Source organism: Rattus norvegicus, chromosome 4 (genome assembly GCF_021556685.1).
Source record: "Rattus norvegicus strain SHRSP/BbbUtx chromosome 4, alternate assembly SHRSP_T2T, whole genome shotgun sequence".
Lineage (NCBI taxonomy): Eukaryota > Metazoa > Chordata > Mammalia > Rodentia > Muridae > Rattus > Rattus norvegicus.
In genome coordinates this window covers 57,119,374-57,139,235 of record NC_141537.1, presented here as the reverse complement: position 1 = coordinate 57,139,235, position 19,862 = coordinate 57,119,374, and the positions used below count along the sequence as shown (strand labels likewise).

General features: G+C 38.7%; 1 protein-coding gene across 7 annotated transcripts in view; it reads left to right on the top strand.

Annotated features, from left to right (window-relative positions):
* Positions 1-19,862, top strand: part of Grm8 (glutamate metabotropic receptor 8) — a 906,417-nt gene that overhangs the window by 412,127 nt on the left and 474,428 nt on the right.

Below are 19,862 nucleotides of genomic sequence, written 5' to 3'. Positions count from 1 at the left end.
CTGTGGGGTGGGACCAGTACTCATTTCTTTGCCAAGAGAGATCTGAGACTCCACATATGCTGATTCAGCAGAGCCCAGGGAGATTATCTAAAACCGACGGATGGCTCAGGATTCCATCAGACTATAAGATAAATTAAATAAAATTCAAATCCCCCCAGCCAACAGAGCCAGAGGACATCAGAGAAGGAAGGAAACAAACGTAGAGGTCATAGTGTCTGGCATTTTGTTCAGCTTTGCCTCTCAGGCCGATGTGAAATGAGGACAGCGAGTACACAGAAACATTTTGGTTTTACTGATTCAGTTGAACTCTTGAAGGCTCTTATTGGTACAAAATGAGGCTTTCTCAGTGACTCTAAATAGGCTTATTAGCAGCACACAGAGGATTTCCACTGTGATCTTTCCTTTGTCCCTCCTCAGAGGGAAGGCGTAGGTCTGAAACAAGCTGATAGCTGTAGAAGCGAAAAGTACCCGTGGATGGAGGGCAGAGAGCAGGCTGACTGCCAGTGTAGGACTGACACCCTGAGGAGTGTCATTTGTCTGAGCCACTTTGATGAAACAGAGCCCTCTTTTGTGTATTTGTACCTGTGAAAGGGAACAGCAGAGCAGCAGCTCCAAAGTCCTCAGAAAACAAATAATTCATATTGATTTAGGATGCCCACCTACCCCCTGTTTTTTTCTGGAGTGTTAGTTTACATTTCAATACACGGCTGACATCCTGGAATTCTGACCTGTCTTCTATACGGGTTTCATTAATTGGTGTGAAAGGTTTAATTTAGTAGAGTCCAAGGAACTGTTTGGCTTTTTCTCCCCTGCCTAGTGACAGAATGTGTTCCCCTTGTTGATTTCTGTGTGCATTTGGTCTAATCCTCTCCAGGACTGACACAAAGCCCAGCTTCAGGGTGCTCTGCAAGCTGGAGGACTCCCGCTCTCGCCCCGAGGGCCAACGACTTGATTAAATGTTTAAATGACCTTTTAGGAGATATGATTATGAGAACGGGCAAACAGTTTGTTCTTATTCTTAATAACTGCAGTGTGTATTTGGGATATGTGTCTACAGAGTTGGAAAGAGTGTGGATAAAGGAATCATTGGTGATGTGAGGGAGGGCAAGAGTGGTGAGGTTTCTTTTATGTTTTCGAGTTATAATAGAACTGCATAATTTTCTCCAAGGTCAAAAGTCTCACCAATATGAATGCCTAGACATGACCTGAACAAGGAAAAGAATGGTGAGTTTTGATTTAAACAAAAGAGTATGATCTCCCCCAACGAGCCAAGCTCAACCTTGTCCCTCATCACCTCACCCTGCCTCTTAGACAGGGATGTTGGCAAAAAGCAAATTGTATTGAGAGGAACTTCCTAGCTACATGTTGCTGCCAGCGCCAGGACCATAGTCATTGGGTCACACTCTGGCCAGCTCGGCAACAACTTCAGAATGGAAACTATAACACAAGAGCAAATTTCCTGAAAGGGAATTTTCTGGAAAATCCTAAATGCATTTGTAAACTATGCAGTCTGATCATTCGGTCTATGAATCTTACAAATTGACTACAGGTTTAATTTCGCAGGCCATATGTAAATCTTTCCAGTTGCTTCTTTCTATCTGTAGCTGCTGCATTTGCAATATTGCCTGGCTTATTTAAGGGTGCATAAAACATGTTCTCATATTCCGTATTGATAGCCTCTGTCTTAGGGTTTCTGTTGCTGTGATGAAACACCATAACCAAAAAGTAAGTTGGGGAGGAAAGGGTTTTGTTTGGCTTACACTTTTGCACTGTGCTCCTTCACTGAAGGAAGCCAGAACAGGAATTCAAATGGGGTAGGAACCTGAAGGCAGGAACTGATTAAAAGGCCATAAGGGAGTGCTGCTTACTGACTTATTACTCATGGCTTGCCCAACCTGATTTCTTATAGAACCCAAGACCAACAGCCCAGGGATGGCACCACCCACTATGGGTTGAACCCTCCCTCATTAATCACTAATTATGAAAATGCCCTAAAGTCTTGCCTAATCTTATGGAGGCATTTTCTTTTCTTTTTTTAAAAATTATTCTTCTCTCATATATTATAATATTGCATCCTGACCACGGTTTTCCCTCCCTCCTCTACCCTATATCCCTCCCTTCCCCTTTCCGACCATGTCCATCCACTCCTCCTTATCTCTCATCAAAAACTGGCAGGCCTCCCATCGGTATCGACCAAACATGGCATATCAAGTTGCAATAAGACTAGAGATACCTTCCCTTAAGACTGAACGAGGCAGCCCAATAGGAGGAAATGGGTCCCAAAAGTAGGCAAAAGAGTCAGTGACAGCCCCTGCTCACTCACTAGGAATCCCTTAAGAAGATCAAGCTACACTACAGTAACATATATGCAGAGGACCAAGGTCAGACCCACGCAAGTCCCCTGCTTTTTGAGTCAGTCTTTGTGAGCCCTTATGAGCCCACCTTAGTTGATTCTGTATGTTTTCTTGTGTATCCTTAACCCCAGGTTCTATAATCCTTCTTCTTACTCTTCTGCAGGATTTCCTGAGTTCTGTTTAATATTTGGCTGTATGTGTCTCCATCTGTCTCTATCAATTGTTGGATGAAATATCTCTGATGGCAACTGAGTTAGGCATCTATCTATGAGTACAGAGGAATATCACAAATGTTCCCTCCTCACATATGACTTTAGCTTGTGTCAAATAGACATAAAATTATCCAGCTCAGCCTTCTCACTGAAATTCATATAGGGCCCATGACTTAGTCTACCTGGATCTTATCTCCCGTACCTCTTGAATGAACCTGCCTTGACTATTTTCTAAATATATTTCTTTTTTTTTATTAACTTGAGTATTTCTTATATACATTTCAAGTGTTATTCCCTTTCCCGGTTTCCGGGCAAACATCCCCCTCCCCCCTCCCCTTCCTTATGGGTGTCCCCCTCCCAACCCTCCCCCCATTGCCGCCCTCCCCCCATAGTCTAGTTCACTGGGGGTTCAGTCTTAGCAGGACCCAGGGCTTCCCCTTCCACTGGTGCTCTTACTAGGATATTCATTGCTACCTATGGGGTCAGAGTCCAGGGTCAGTCCATGTATAGTCTTTAGGTAGTGGCTTAATCCCTGGAAGCTCTGGTTGCTTAGCATTGTTGTACTTTTGGGGTCTCGAGCCCCTTCAAGCTCTTCCAGTTCTTTCTCTGATTCCTTCAACGGGGGACCTATTCTCAGTTCAGTGGTTTGCTGCTGGCATTCGCCTCTGTATTTGCTGTATTCTGGCTGTGTCTCTCAGGAGAGATCTACATCCGGCTCCTGTCGGTCTGCACTTCTTTGCTTCATCCATCTTGTCCAATTGGGTGGCTGTATATGTATGGGCCACCTGTGGGGCAGGCTCTGAATGGGTGTTCCTTCAGTCTCTGTTTTAATCTTTGCCTCTCCCTTCCCAGCCAAGGGTATTCTTTTTCCTCATCTAAATATATTTCTAAAGCAATATGCTTCTGACTTTTGTCTCCTTATTTTGATCTAGTCCATTAATATATTGTCAGTCACAATAAACACTAGACAAAAATAATCTAAGTTTGAACTTTACATTTTATATATTTTACTATATAATATAAAGCTGGCAACATTCAAACCATGGCACTTAGGTATAGAGTCGTTATTCAATAATGTCTCAACATATATATTTATGATAATGGAATTTTGATTGTATGAGATTAATTAGCTATCATTTTCTCAGAAAATATGCTTATTGACTTTTCATTTTTGCTTTACCATATAATTAATTTGTAGGCTTTAATGAATTTGTTCAGCTTACTCAGAAATTAATGAAGCTTTTTTATCCAATGGATTTTGTCATTAGCTACTTTCCTTTTCTCTTGTCTTCTTGGCATTATTGTTGACTACATAAAAGCCCTTGCGAATCCCTAAAGAGCCTTTGCAAGTACTTGGGTGGTTATCACACAGTTAGGGATCTGCACTACACTGGTTCTGTCATGAAATGAGGTCGAAATTTCAATACAAAGTTTATATAAGTCAACAAAAATGCAAAGAACTAGGCATAGCTTCCTCTATAAAGCATGATACCAAAAATATTGCAAGATGTATAATATATAGCCAGAATTTTTCTGACTCATTTTATTCATTTGTGGGTTTATGAAATTAAGTGGTTGATCTCAAGGTGTGAGAATGGATATGACAGTAAAGGTATATAATTGTTGAAAACTCAGACAATTTTGCAGAGCATTTTAGTGTGAAAAATGATCCCATTATCAAGGTCTGTGCCATAATAAAATACTATATGAAGAAGATCACTTGAGTCAAATAAGAAATTACTGTTCCTGCGCAGTTACAAGGGTTTCCTGTAGCTACAAAGAATGAAAAGAACATTCCAGCACTATACAGACCTTCAGCTTTGTAAGGCATTTCATGGAAATGATAGTATGCCAAGAGCATAGACACAGAATATGGAAATGCTGTCCCTGCCCTCAAAGGAGCTTATGTCTCTGAGGAACGAGCAAGTTTGCCTTTGGATTCAGATATGGCCTTTATGGTAATTCAAATTGTATTTCCTCATCTTATATTGGGAAAGTTATGGGTAAAGACAAAAGATAGCTCAAATTTTCTTTTCTTCCATGCTCTGAAAGCCCTCTTAATTTAGTAAACACATTCAAATTAAACTTTTTTAATTCATATTTTGTATGACATAATTTAAACTTGATTTCTTAATTAAGGTTATTATTATTATTATTGTTGTTGTTGTTGTTATTGTTATTTAGGTTTAACCATGCGATGGTTTCCTACTATAAGAAACAATAATAGATTTCCTTACTGCCAGGAAAGATGAGGATTCTATTCCCATTTTCTATGCTGAGGGTTGACTTTCTAGAAAGGAGTTAGATTTGGGTACAGTATTCTCCTGACTGCTTAATGGATACAGTTGATGGTGAACAGCGGTGGAACTGAGGCATGATATTGAATTTATTTGCACCTCCCTTTTGACATTGGAAGCTATGTGTCATTGCGAATTTCTCTTTCTAGATATTAGGACTTGTCTGTGATTGGATATACATTTTCACACATAGGGTGTTGTAACTGAATTTTGTTCTCCTGAACTCCGTAGTTTGTCACTGTAGGAATACTCTGGGTCTCTGGGAAGCCAGCTGTGGAGTTACCACCATCAGGATTGATAAGCTGATCTATCTGAACCAAGAAGGTGTTTGGGGGTAAGAAAATACAAGTGACTTCAAAGTGGAAGGGAGGTGGAAAGGTTTGAACAGAGAAGGAAAGAGAAGTGTGGGAGAGGGTCAGCCCAAACTAAGTATGTGTAAGTGCCATAAAGAAGCTTGCTTCCTTGTGAGTTACCAAAAAAACAAAAACAAAAACAAAAATGTATATAATGATGGTATATATTTGTCAAGTTATCGTGGATTTATTTCCCAGGGTATAATATGTTGCCAGCAAGACCATTTAAAAGCAGATCCAGTTTTGGATATAGAAGTATTTACATAGTCAATGGGTATCCACAGAACAAGATTTCATGTTGCCCAAAATAGCATGTTCCTAGAAATACTTCTCTTACCTGTTTGCTGATGAGCATGGCTTTCGGAATAGACCAAGTCTCCAATCCATAACTTCTCTGGTAAGCCTGGATCTTTCTGTCCTGCATTTTGAGCACTATTCTCAGTTTAGCTTGTAGAATAGTTGCACATTAATTTGTCAGATTATTTCACTGTTTATCCCCCATGAGACGGCAAGCTCCATGAGGAGAAGAAGCAGGTATTGTCCCTCATTCACTGGGTCTGATTTATAGGGGTATTCTTTAAGTCTCTGTTGAATGGATAGATAAATGTAAAAATATTGTGAGGCATTCATCCAGTTTATGCTTCTCCCCAAGAGAACAGATCTCTATTTATTATGTCACTTGTAGTTGATAAGTTGACCATGAGCCTGAGAAGTGGGCTAACACTTAATAAACTCTATTTTTTTAAGTCAAGTGTGATGATGAAAAAGTAAAATGACAATGGAAAAGGTAGAAGTATTTCAAGCTAGTGACATATAACCAGTTAACAGTGTTTTTTATATTTGGTACGACTGTGAAATGTCTGCACAAACCTTTCTGTCTTTCACAGGTATCTATGATCTGTATCCATTCAATCTTACTCTTTAATTTATTTCACACTATCCCCAGGTAAACGGCAAATGGCACTCATTGGGAACTGCTTTCTGTTTTTCTCTTTAAGGAAATGTTTCCATGGCTTAGTCATTTCTGACATGTTTTATTTTCTTTTTCTTCCTTTGTTTTTAATTTATAACACTTCACACTGTTAGCCAGTTTTCACAAGTATGCTTATTTTAAATAAATTCTACATAACTACAAGGAATAATTGGTTATTTTAGTACTGTACTGAGTTTTAAATGATGTGTGTGCATATATATATATGTATGTATATATACTTTTATTCACTTGGTCTGTTGTTATAAAACTAGATTTTCTATAGTCAATTTGGAGTTTTAAAAATAAATCTAACATTTTGGAAAATGTGATTGATCTCTCTATTGATAATGCACTTGTCACCTCTCATTCATCTCTATCATATGTCATCTCAAACCAATTTTTTATATTATACACGTCAGCAAAAGTGCATGCAACATGACAGTGATATCACTTCAGCTGTGATGGTCCTAGCTGAAGGTTTTGTCCATCTTTGTCAGTGTCTCTAGTTTTGCCTTATTCTAGAAGAATCCTTTCTTTATCTGGTGTTAAAGAGGCTTTTGTAAAATTTATTATGTTTTAAAATTTCATTGTGTATATGTATTATGCATTGTACCATGTTTCATAAGGACATATCCTTTCAAGTACATATTTTACTTTGAGTGTATTCCACATATCCTTGTCTTCTTTTTTACCTCTGCCTCCCATAACTCCCTTTTGTTCTCCCTAAGGACATCTTATCTGCATAAATGATTTTATGTTTCAGTATACATCTAGGGTCACAGATGAGAGAAAACAAATGGTATTTGCTTGCTACGGCTTAATTTGCTTAATTATTTTCAGCCCATAATCATAGTATAGTCCTTTAATTCCAGCACTGGGTAGGAAGAGACAGGCAGATCTCTTTGAATGTAAGACCAACCTGGACTACGTAGGCTAGTTAATGCTACATGATAAATCCTTATCACGAAGACAAAATATGCTTATTTCTTTTTGCCTTTATTTTCCTGCAAACGAGATACCTACATACGTTTTATGGCTGAGGAAAAAAATCCTTTGTATTTATGTACTGCGTTATCTATGTACTGAGTTTTGGAACATACATCTGGATACTCCAATTCACTTAAAATGAAGCCTTATGGGAACATAAACATGTCATTCACACAATCATATTTCTATACTCTTTTGAAGTATATATATATATACATATATGTATATATATGGCTTTCATTGTATAGTTGGATTACATTTTAGAGATTATTTACTCTTTGTATCTCTTTTGAATATTGGGACCTAAAATTAGTTAGAGGGACTTGTTCAGGAGTCAGGAGAAGGGGCTATGGCTACCCTTCCCTCTACCTCTCTATATTTCAGAGACCTGAGGTTGATTTAACCTACTAGTCCTAGTGAGGAATGCATACCATCTGTTTGTCAGTCTGGCATCAAAATAAAAGAAGACCTAATTTGCTTTACTTTCGTCTTTTACTAATTGTGTAGTTCAAGTGATGTTCAACATTTCTACCAAACTCTAAGTGTTTATCCAGTTTAGAAAGCTTGGGTCAAAGCAGATGAAAGAAGCTGTATGATTAAACATCGAAATTGTTGCCTACTTGCTTGCTGGTTAAGCTTCTTGTGTTTTGTTGTGGAGCTCTGGCCGGACGCCAATCAGAAATGACCCAGGAGTTCTGACTCAATCTTGCCAGTCTCCCCTTGACCAAGGAGAACATTTAGGCATGAATTGGAGCTTTCATTGTCCTGTGACTGACTCACGTTGGAAATAGCTACCTGAGGCCAGACTTCAGTTCTATTTTGATCTAATTATCTTACAGAAACAGCCCTTAGTGTTTTCTTTGACCTTTGTAGACTGCTCCAGGGCTCAGGGAAATTACAAATACTATGGAGGCTGATGTGTTTCTGTAGTGAGGATGCTGTTTTATATGCTTAAGGGATAGATGCTTTTTCTCTGTGGGATGCCTGAAGAGGACATTTTGATGGCTTCAAATGTGGACTAAACAAACATCAGCCGTGTCTTGTGTTATAAAAATTCCCCAGATACTGAACCCTAGAGAATGAGATTGTCCCTAGTGCAAACCTTGGATGTTCAAAGAACGAATTTGTGTTCATACTGTGTTAGTCCATGTACGCATGTACTCATTTTTACTTGCAAATCAGAGATCAGTCTAGAATCTCTTTCCTGACCACTGAGCACGGCATAGAAATCTTTGAGTATTTTCCATCTTTTAAGTTCTTTTTCTAGTTGAAGCAAATCATTCTCAAAATTTTATAGATTGACCCTAGAGTTCTTGTTTCCTGGCATTTAAAATATTTAAATGTTAACATATTGGAATATTAACAACTTCAAAGAGTGACAGAATGACCTCTCCTTTATTTCTTTACTGATATAGAAAGCACATCCCAAATATTTTAAGGTATTTTCTTTTTCTTTCTTTCATCATCAAAGAGGTTGAATTAGAGACACAGTCAAATAAGCAAATACCTGAAGCTATACGTTTCTGGGTCAATCCAAATACATAAAGTATTTAAAAAATGTCAGTGATGAAGCTAGATAGAAACTGACAGGAAGAAAAAAATCTGTTTGTGTATTTACAGCCCCAAACCAAAAGCAAAATTAAAATTTGTGCTGACCCTTCTCCCCTGGGGCTGCAGATGTCACTGCTGTCCAGGGCAGCTTCTGTTACTGACTAGAAGCAATGGCATCCAAGTCCCCGGTATAAATAAAATAGTCTGCCTGCCAAATCCTGGAGCCATCCTGCCACATGTCTTGAGGCTGGGGAATGGGGACCAGAGGTGAGCAACAAAGGTGATCACTAACACTGATTCTTTTCTTTGATGGCTCATTTTTTTATTGTGTTTTATAAGAGGCTGAGTATAAACAGGTATAACATGGACTGCTGTCGTCATTTAGTGTGCAACAGCACTAACGATCATTTAGTGCTAGTAGGACTAGACCTTTTCTACATACATCAAGAGTTATTTTTATTAATTCTTATTTTGTTAATTAATCTTTATTAATTCCACAAACACATTTTGATCATATTCACCACCAGCTATCCTTCTGTTCTCTTTTCCAATCTATCTACACCTCATACCTCATGCCTTCTTTTCACAAAAAATAATTTATTGGCCCGTCAACTTCAACTTGTGTTGTTCTTATAATTCTGAGTATTGGGCTGAATATTAGACCGAGCTTTCTGCATATTGAACTGTGAGACTTTCCTCATTAAAGAGTGCTACTTCTGAGTATTGGGTTATTCACTGGGGAGCCTTGACATAACAACTCTTATACCTTAGGGATTATAGACTCACACTCCTCAAGAATCCATCACAGCTCCTCAGTTAGGAGCAGGGCTCTTCTCAATCCTTGCTAGAATGCTGACTGGCATGATCCACAGCTCCAGGGGTTCATGAATTTCGTTTTCCTGCATCCAGAAGACCTTGTTTTCTCTCTTGTCCTCCCTGACCTGTGGCTCTTATCACCTTTCTGCTCTATGTTCTGTGATGGTTCTGGGCATTGAGGAAGGGATGTCATATAGATGTCCCACATTCTACAGTTACTTGGTTTCTGCATCTCGACCTGTGAGACTATCTACATTAATGCAGCTTCCCTCATATTGTCTGAGAACTACTTTAATCTACAGGTAGGAGGACAATGAATTTAGAGGTTAGTTATAAATAATGTTTGTTTAGCACAAATAATTGTACCATGTGCATCCTGAATGTGTACTAGTGATCTCCCCATCGTAGGCTCTTTGCCACATCTGTGTACAAGGCATGGGTTTCCTTCTATAGATCAGTCTTTAAATACAATCAAAAGTATCGTTACTTCTATAACCTTCATTCTGCTATTGAACCCACGGACATATCTTGCTATGCTGGTTGTTATTTCAGTTAACAGGGCTCGGAGCTGGATAAAACTATTGACCACCTCCCCCCAACCAACCCCAGTATGCTTAACATCACTTTTCAGTACTCTGAGATTTATCCAGTAGACAGAAAAATTTTCTGCTCAGTACATATTTGGTTTTCTCATGCCCCATGACCAAGGTGTGTAGTATTTTCAGCAATAGGATCTTACCATAAAGTTCTAGTGGTCCACTAAGAGTAGTGGCAATAAACTCTATTGTTTTGGGGGTCTCTGGTATCTCAAACTAAGATCTGAATTTTTGTTTGACATCCTATGGCTTCTGAGAGAAGCATAATACCCTGCATATGGTATATCAATCTATAACAGACACATATACTTGCACCACCATCTCCATATATGAAACATAAAATAATAGGTTTCCATATGACTTACAAATTTCCTTAGAGTTTGTTATCCATATAGTTTTTTCATTTACTGTTCAGGAAAATTAAAAATATTATTAATACTAAGGAAATAGCTTCTAAGTAAGAATAAAGGTGTATGTACGTCTGTATGTCTGTGCATGTGCAGGAGTGTGTGTGTGTGTGTGTGTGTGTGTGTGTGTGTGTGTGTGTTTGTAGGTGGATAACTAATTATTCTTTCACTCCAAATATTGGCAGTGAATAACCACCTTTGTTTAGAAATCTAACACATGATTTTTAAGTAAACCATACTATCATCTGGTCCCTACCGTTTCACATGGCTCAGGATCCTGTGTTCATCCAAGTTGGGTTTAGTTGAGAGTTATCTAGAAGGATATCACTGAAAGACAAGAAGAAAAGCTAGGGGTATTTCTCTCCACTCCCTGTTAGAGCCCAAGTCCTGACCTTCGCAGTATCTTCTCAGTTTTTGACTTTCTGCAAGTGCTGTCCTTCATGCTGGCATATGTACTAGGCTCTCAAGACACCCCTTTCTCTATTTCTTGATCCCTAAGAATAGGAACCATTCCTATTCTATATCTACTTTACCTCTAATTTTCTATTTCTTTGTTTCAACACACTAGGGCTAATTCTGTTTTTCTTCCTGTGAAACTGACACCAAGACTGATGATATATTTATATGAAAGTATGTCAGGATAATTTGTACATCTTGTTATAAAGACACAAACAAAAAACAAAATAAATAAAAAGAAAAGAAAATATGGGGACTACTAGAGGATTCTTTTCTTCTTACAGCAGATCTGCCTTAGGAAGAAGCTAGGAGGGGCACAGATTTTCCGAGTCTGTTGTGTACCAGGCTATAGAAAACTGTGATAGGTTTTTGATCTTGTGATAAAAGCTGTCATTGGGAAGTATTTTTCCAGCATTTGTAGGAAGAGTGAGACTAGGGGGAAAGGTTGATGTAGAGAGAACAGGTAAAAGGTTTTCAAAATAAGATACTTGTCAAGAAGTAGAGACAGATTCACTTAGGAGAAATAAGGAATGCAACAAACACTTCTGCCTTTTAGAGTTGCATTTCTCCTCATGTGATGCCTTTGCTTTAAATTAGTATAAGCCTCTCACATGTGGAGGGCCCAGATGCTTTGATGTAGCCACATTAGATCAAATGGCAGAAGTTAAATTAGGAATTAAGGCAACATGTGGCTGTAGGGAACGGCATTCTGGTTCCTAGCTCTTGGACTTTATGTGTTAGCTCTTAAAGTCCTAAGAGGCTAATTTAAGTTCTATCTATTTATTTAACAATATTTTAGGTCCTTAAATTTTTCTTTCCAGACAATCAGAGTCCCCAGCTTGAAATCCAAAGGCATTAGAGCAAATTGCATCAGCATTAAGACTATTGAACTTGGGTGGAGTAATACCATAAAATCCCCATCACCGCTGAAACATTTTCCTAATCATTTATGCCTCCTGAGTGTTTGCTTGGCAATGTTCTCCTTTCCGTGGTAAGCTAGATGAGGTAAGGTATGTCGAGCTGCAGCTACCAATTTGCTTATCTAGTTATTCATCTGACAAACATTTTTAGTGAACAGGTACTAGACACATTTCTGTTTACTAAAGAGGCATTTTACTCACTATTCAGCTGTCCACCTATTTGTTTATTTATAGTGAAAAGGTCGCAAGCTTCGGAATGATGCAAGCCCGGGTTTGAAACAGATCTTTGCCACACATTGTAATTGCGTTGGGCGAGTATTTTACAAATAGCTTTACAGTTTATTTGGGAAACTCATTTTCTAAAGAATGTGCATTCTGGCTGAGATAAGACAATCAAAACAGATGAGTTTAATCCTCACCGATGACTGCCTGTTATTATATATAAGCAAAATCAGGCCAGCTTCCAAGTTTAAGGGATAAGAAACTGTGGCACCTAACCTCAAAACAACCAGCTATAAGACCGTTATGTAACTCTGTGGTGCAATGTGATGTGAGTGACTGTTCTTCGTGGAGAGAGCATCAGTGATAACAAAGAAACAATCCCACCAAGCCTAGGTTGACAAATCAGTGCATATATTGGAATACTTACAGATGTGTTTGTGGGTACTTAGAGATTCATGCATGACTCAAAGGCAGCTGCATCACCAGAAGCCAGCATAGGTGGTGACTCAAAGCTGTAGTCCTAGAGTTCTCTGCACGATTTTTAATTAGACCACTTGGAGAGGTTTCTTCCATCAGAAATGGTTACTGCTTATGTTACCTTGGTGAGAGCTTTGTGATTCTTGGAACCTTCTGGGTCCTCCAGTTGCATGAGAGTCTCTCCTCCTTCCAGGACAAAATAGTTTAATTTGGACTAAATGGCTATACAACATTCCACTCTTTCTCTGATTATTATTATTATTATTATTATTATTATTATTAATTTACTTTCTCTTTTGTAATGTTCCCTGTGCCTTTGAGATGGTAATATAGATGGTTATTTTTCTTTATATATGGCTAAGCATTGGTCCACTATGCTACAGCAATGTTAACTTGTTCCTGGAGCTTGATGGTAAGTCTCTATAGTACACACCACTCATTGAAATAAAGATCTAAGTCTTTCTCCATGACCAAGGGTGACAGCACCAGTAAGTTATGGGCATAAACACATGTGTTTAGGAGGCAATTAGACAAGCACATCACATTCATTTAATAAGCAGTAGTATTGCTTTTCCTGGGGCACATGACCTTGTTGTCACTAGGTTTGTCCTGCCTCAGTTTACCAGAGGTGTATTTTGTCTTGTAGAGCAGGCTTTAAATCAACCTGAGGGTGGTTGTTTGTACCCATATGAGTCATGCCACTGTTGCACCATGGGCATGTCTTACCTGGTAAAGTGATTGCTTAGTTAGTATACAGGATCCATAACTGACAAGGACTGATGTTGACCATGTTTTCCCCAAAAGCTGCACAGGACTCTTCATGCACCAAACAAAACAATGAAAGTCAGATGGCTAGGAGAAAGGGTCCAGCTTCGTCTCAGACTGGATTCCTTATGCCTTTTATTTAAAATGTGTGACAGCTGGGCCTTATGATATAGTTTTGCATTTCACTGCAGTGGTAATGGTCATATGATTTGTGGGGCCCCAGAATCCTTTCTAGCCAACAACTCCTTATACTTAGCAACTGATTATCTCCTGGGAGTGTTCTTTTTCACAACTGCAGGTATGCCTTAATTTATACTCCTTAATGGCTTTCTTTTCTCTTCATCCAAATGTTTTTCCAAATTCACAAAACACTCAAGGGTTACCACCATATAGTCAAACTTTCTTTTTTCTTTTTCGTAGAAGGCAGACAGGACTTCTGAAGGTCCACTGTCATCCATACCAAGCAAGTGGCAATTGGTCTTGAGTAACAAGGGACTACTAATAAAGGTACATTGACAAAACCCAACACAGCATGAAACAATCTAATGAATCATATCAGTTGTTCTGGAACAGTTTATTCTTCTGCCTCCAACTGGGCTCTTGCCTTGCCCTTCTTCTACGAATGGAGTGAGCAGACAGCTAAGGGCGACAAATCAGGAAGGACGTCTATTTGCTCACAGGAGAGGTTCCTAGTGCTACAGTGCTAAGACTTTCTCATATCTCATCTAGTCTAGCTAAGAGCTTATGACTACGATAGCCCTATGCTCCCCTCTGGCTTTGGGAGGCCAGTGGAAGGGTGGTCTCTGACTGTTAAAGCTAGAAAGCTCTCAGAAGGCTTCAGAGTACAGCTAAGAGCAGAACCTGCCAGAGCATTTCTGCAGAGAATGGGTCACCGAGGAGCATAAAGGGACTGGCAGATCTCTGGCAAATCTCAAAGGCTGGAGTCACCCGCCTTGTAGGAGAAGCAGCAGGTCTTGAAGGACTGAATGGTGCATCTTGAAGCAGGAATAGTGTCTGTCAGAAGACAGTCAGTGGCAGGCTCAAAAAGATTGCCTTCGGGTGGCTACAGTCTGCCTCCAGGGGGAGCCTCGGCAACAATCTTTCTCCTAGGACCATCTACCGTCCAAGTCAGTATCAAAAGTGGGGGAGATGGCTGCTAACCAGCCTTGCCAGGAGCCAGATGCTGAACTCTTCAGGCTTCCTTCTCTAGAGAAAGCCGGGTCAACTAGAATTCAGACGCAACCAGAGTCTAGAACCATTTGAGTTGGGCTGATAAAATGTAGAGTTGTGCCATGCAGTTGTTCATGGTGGCAAGACTATCCAATGGCAGAGGACTCCTGGCATTGGAAGCTGGGGATTTCGCACTTGCAGGTTTGATCTCGGTTCTTGAGCCCAGGCTGCTGCTGCAGAGCAGCGTCCTGGTCAGGCGTCCTGCTTTCCTCACAAGTCATGATCACCACTAGTGACTCTTGCCTTCTATCAGTCTTAGCTACATTAGCATGGATGGAAGCTATTACCCCAACTAACCTTCCACAAAACACAATCGTTTTTCTTAAGCCATCTTAAGGTGCTGCTGTTGTAAACTGCTGTGCATCTCGCCGTCTCTACTTACTGGGGATACTCCTTAGCCTGACTCGAAGAGAAGTAGGGGTACACTGTTATCGGCCCTATTTGCCTCTGCCCTTGCTCTGGTAGTCTCCAGGCTAGCATTCCAGACTAGAAAAGCTCTCACCTTTCAATCTGCCACACCTGGCTAGCAATAGGGCATCAAGCTGGGTGAACAATCTTTACCCCCAGAATACTTTTTTTTTTACAGGGTAGAAATCTATATTGCACATTATGGGGGAAATAAGTGTCTACCCCTAGGACAAGCTTGATTTTATTTTATCCACACTGTTTTATCATTTATATCTTTTGTGAACTGTTGCACTGGCTTTAAAGCCCCTTGGAAGCTCATCAGTACAACATTCGCTTTTGAGTAAATTTTTTTTTCTATAGGAAGTCCTGCTTGATACAAATATTTCCACATTCACTTCTGAAAAACCAGGGTAGAAATTCTTTGTCTGCTTTGGTCTTTCATTCCCCTCTTGACTTATACAGCAGCACAACTATGCACTATAAATAATTCAGATCCACTAGACTACCTTAACTCCTGGAGATCTTGACCTACCATAGGCTAAGCAAATCCACCAAAGCCCCACACTAGTCTTGGGGCCTCCATTGAAACCACCTCATTCTTAATTCTCCAGTATTGCAGTTTTCCTGGACTAGAGGTGAACCGGAAGTCAATCTCTCATGCCCAACTCTCTCAGTATTGTCTGTTCTTCATCTGTTGTCTATGATGTTAGAGTAACTTCAGCTGTGATGACCAAGTGCTCTTAATCAAGTTTATGAGACCATCCACCAGAGACTGATTTTCCTCATAATGCTTCATGTATACATTTCTGTTTAAAGGGAGAGGAAATATTCCGATTAAAAGGAGATGGCTTACAACAAAGACAAAATACAATCCATCTTAAGTATATGTGAAATTAATGTAGCAAAAGAGAAAATACAGTATACCTTTTTCTTCTATAACTTAATTGCTTTAAAACCAACTTCTCAAGTTCTCATATTTTGTTAAATGGTAATAAATATGATAATATGGCAATGTATTATTTGGACTTAAGGAAAGAACAATAATTATAACCATAATATTTTAAGAATATTCTTAGAAATAGGATTATTAAAATTAATTTTTCCAAACATTTTTCAAATTTGTTTTGACAGCTTCCCTGAATGAGAGAAGGAAAAACTGAACTCTTAGACACAATTAGAGGTAAAAGTCTGTGTATATTACTACTGTACTTTAAAAAAGGCACATTCAAAGAAAGATTACTAATTAACACCCCCAGAATTGTTGTAGAGTTAAATTATCTTAATAGGGATGAGGCAAAACAATATCATAAATATGTAAATATGTGCCTATTTCACAGAAGACTTGAAGCTTCCTTCTTCCCTTCCCAAGTATGTGAGCAGTGAAACCTCATTATCATGTTTTTCAAGCAGTACAGAGGGCAGTAGAAAAATAGTATATTTAGATCGACTTTTGCTGGTTGTTGATGAGTTGCAAACACTCAGGGGATTCAAAAGAAAGGCTGATGAAACTTGAAGATGGAAGAATGAGGCAGAAGCCCTATCAATGTTACTAAATAGTGATGCAAACTTCTCAGCATCTGGAAACCAGAGATAACATTTCCTGTGGATCTCTCTCTAAGTTGCAGTGGAAATAAATTGTGCTGTCAACAAGAAGCCTTTGTGTCCTGTAAATGATCCTTACATAAAAAGACACTAGTCCTTGGTTCACTCATTCTCCAATGGATAGAGCTTGGTGTTACAAGGCATGTGGCCTAAGTGCCAATAGGTATGCATCAGTCTGGTGAAAGGAGTGGGCTTCAGAACGCCACCCACCTTGAGTGGCTCAGGGCTCAAAACTGATTGTGACCCAGACAGTCACCTTCTTCTGTCCACTTTATCATCTTAAATCCCAGTGTCTTTAAGATCAAGGTGACAAAAGAGCATGCTTTTGACAAGCAACTAAGAGGATATGAAAACTGTCATTGAGCATTTGACCTCCCACATTGGGAGCGCTCAGTGATGATTGTCAACTAGGATGTCCCAGGACCCTTTTATAGGCAGAGTAGGCATCTGCACCAACAAGGACAGAACAAAGCAACATGGACAGGAGAAGTACAGAGAACTTGTAAGAATTCATGGTAGAACTGCCACCTGTCCAGACAGGATGCCTAGCATTGACTGTAAGAGGGGTAAATGGTTTGGAGGAAGCTTGCAGAAGGGGCCTGAATTTCAACAGGAGGTGATGTGTTTGTTGGATAACATTCCATAAAGAAGAAATGCAAGGGGCTAAGTGGAAGTGAACAATTTGAGTGAATCGGATATTCAGTCTAATGTTGCATATCAGAAGCTCTTCAAAGGACATTCGATAAATGTCTTGCATGTCTGTAAAGTGTCTATCAAGCATTTGACATATTGCTAAGGAAAGGTAGCAGCTGAAATTTATTTAATTTTAACAGAAAATGTTAAGTTTATCTACGACTAGTAATGATCTAGAGAACATAATATGGAACATTTAATAGGACAAGTCAAAATATCCGGCTCAGGAGGGGAAAAAATTAATGGCTAGACCAACAAGTTTAGATTCCAAAGCAGGAACAAGCATACTTAGAAGGAGAAAGTCAATTTACAATGGAGACCAAATACCAGAAACAAGAGAAGGAAGACCAGCAAAGAAAGAGCTTCAAAGAAAACTTTGCCTTGATGTGCTAGTTATAGGGGTTAGTGAGCACAGGGAAAGAGTTGGTTAGATTTGGTAATTGAGAGATTATTAGAGATCTTCAACAGTAAACTTCCTTTAGCTGCGGTAGTAGAAAAAAAGATGCTTAATGATCAAGGTGTGTTGAGTGGGAGCAGCACAGAACACAGTCTCCTTTTTGAATATGCTTCTCTTCCTAGGGCTAGAAAATGAACCATTGCACACTAAGTTAGTTTCAGCAAGAACTGTATAATCACCAAGTAAGTGGCGGTCTTGCAGTCAAGCTAGGTAGTTTCAATACCAGGTGTGAAATTATAGTGGTTTAGATAAGAATTGGAAGCAATTCTACAAATAACCACTCTGAGTCATGACATTTCCAGGCCACGTTGAAAACACTAGCAGGAAGAATACAAACAATGTCAAAGGATAACCAGGCATCTTGCTGAGTTTATATTCCGAGCTGCTCAAGATAGAATATTTTCATGCCTTTATTTTTATGTGATGAAAGACCATTACTTGCACACAGGAAATAGCAACTCTGTAAAGAAGGATACCAATATGAATACTTCAAAAAGTGTTAACCCCCACACAGGGCACTTTACACAAAGACAGATTTTTTTTTAATCTTTCATGACTAAACAACTTCGTAATTATGTCAGCATTTCTATGAAGATCACTTTTATTTTGATGCTTGATACAGATACCAAATGTATTGTGTCCAACTAAGGTAATCAATAAATATTTTAAGGGATTTGCTTTATGATAGTACACACTTAGTGAGAAGTGATTTTTCAAACACAATTTTTATCCATTTTACTCAAAATCTAATTATATAATTTTCCCCTTCCTTTTCCTTCTTCCGATATTCTTTCTCTTTAAGTCTTTTCATGCAACTGTGCTAGAAATGGTAACCTTATTTTATTCAATTATTATTGTTCCATATATACATATATGCATATATATTTATCTATGAATGCACAAATATGTAAATAAAATCTACTTATTCTGGATCTTGCAATCTTTACACCCACTCTTTGGTAATGTTCTCTGAGCCAGAGATCCATTGAACTAAAATCGCCATTGTCCATTGATTTCTGCATTGTGTCTAGGTGTAAATTTTTGTTGTTATTGTAGTTTTTGTTTTCTGGTTTTTTTGTAATGATATGTATTTGAGATATAGAAAAACTCCTGATTAGGGGTAATATAGGCTAGAGATCTAAACAGAGAGTTCTCAAAACAACAAGGAAAAATAAAAATGGCTTAGCACTATGTCAAAATCATTTATTATTCTTAGCAATTATGAAAATGCAAATTAAAAGAAATCAGAGATTTTAATCTTACCCTAGTCTCAACAGCTAAGATAAGCAAAAACATTGACAATTAATTTTGGTGAGGTTGTGGAGAAAGAGGAGCTCTAATTCACTGTTGATGAGAATGCAAATTTGTCTAACCATTCTATATATTATTATAAAAATATCTGCAAAAATCCTAAAAGTAAATATACTATATGACCCAGATATACCACTCCTTGACATGTGCCCAATGGAGTCAACGTTCTACTCCACAGACACCTGCTCAGTCATGTTCAATGCTGCTCTATTCACATTAGCCAGGAAATGGAAACAACTTACATGGCCTTGAGTAGATGAATAGGTAATGAAAATGTTATGCATATATACAATGAACACAATTCTGCTGTGAAGAAAAATAAAATCATTAAATTTAGAGGTGAATCGATGGACATAGAAAACATTACACTGAATACTGTAATGAATAACTCAAATCCAGAAAGACAAATAACACATGTTGTTATCTATCTATGGTTCCTATGTCTGAATATTCAGAGGTGACCATGTAATGTGGAGAAACTGTAGAAACCAAGAAAACTATAGGGACGGTAGTGTGGGGCTTGAGAAGGGAATAGCAAGATGCAGGTTATATGAATCAAGAAATAGAAAAATGGAGAAGGGACTCCAACTGGGGAGGCTTATGGGAGTTCAATTCAGAAGGAAGAAGAAAAAAATTGATAGAGCAAAGATTGTATACTAAAGAAAAGTCGGGTTGACAGTGATCCCCATAAGAATCACAGACTCAAACAAACTCCAGTAGTAGGCATGAGAAATATCCTTTGCTATGGTTGGTCAAGCATAGTCAAAGTTACTCC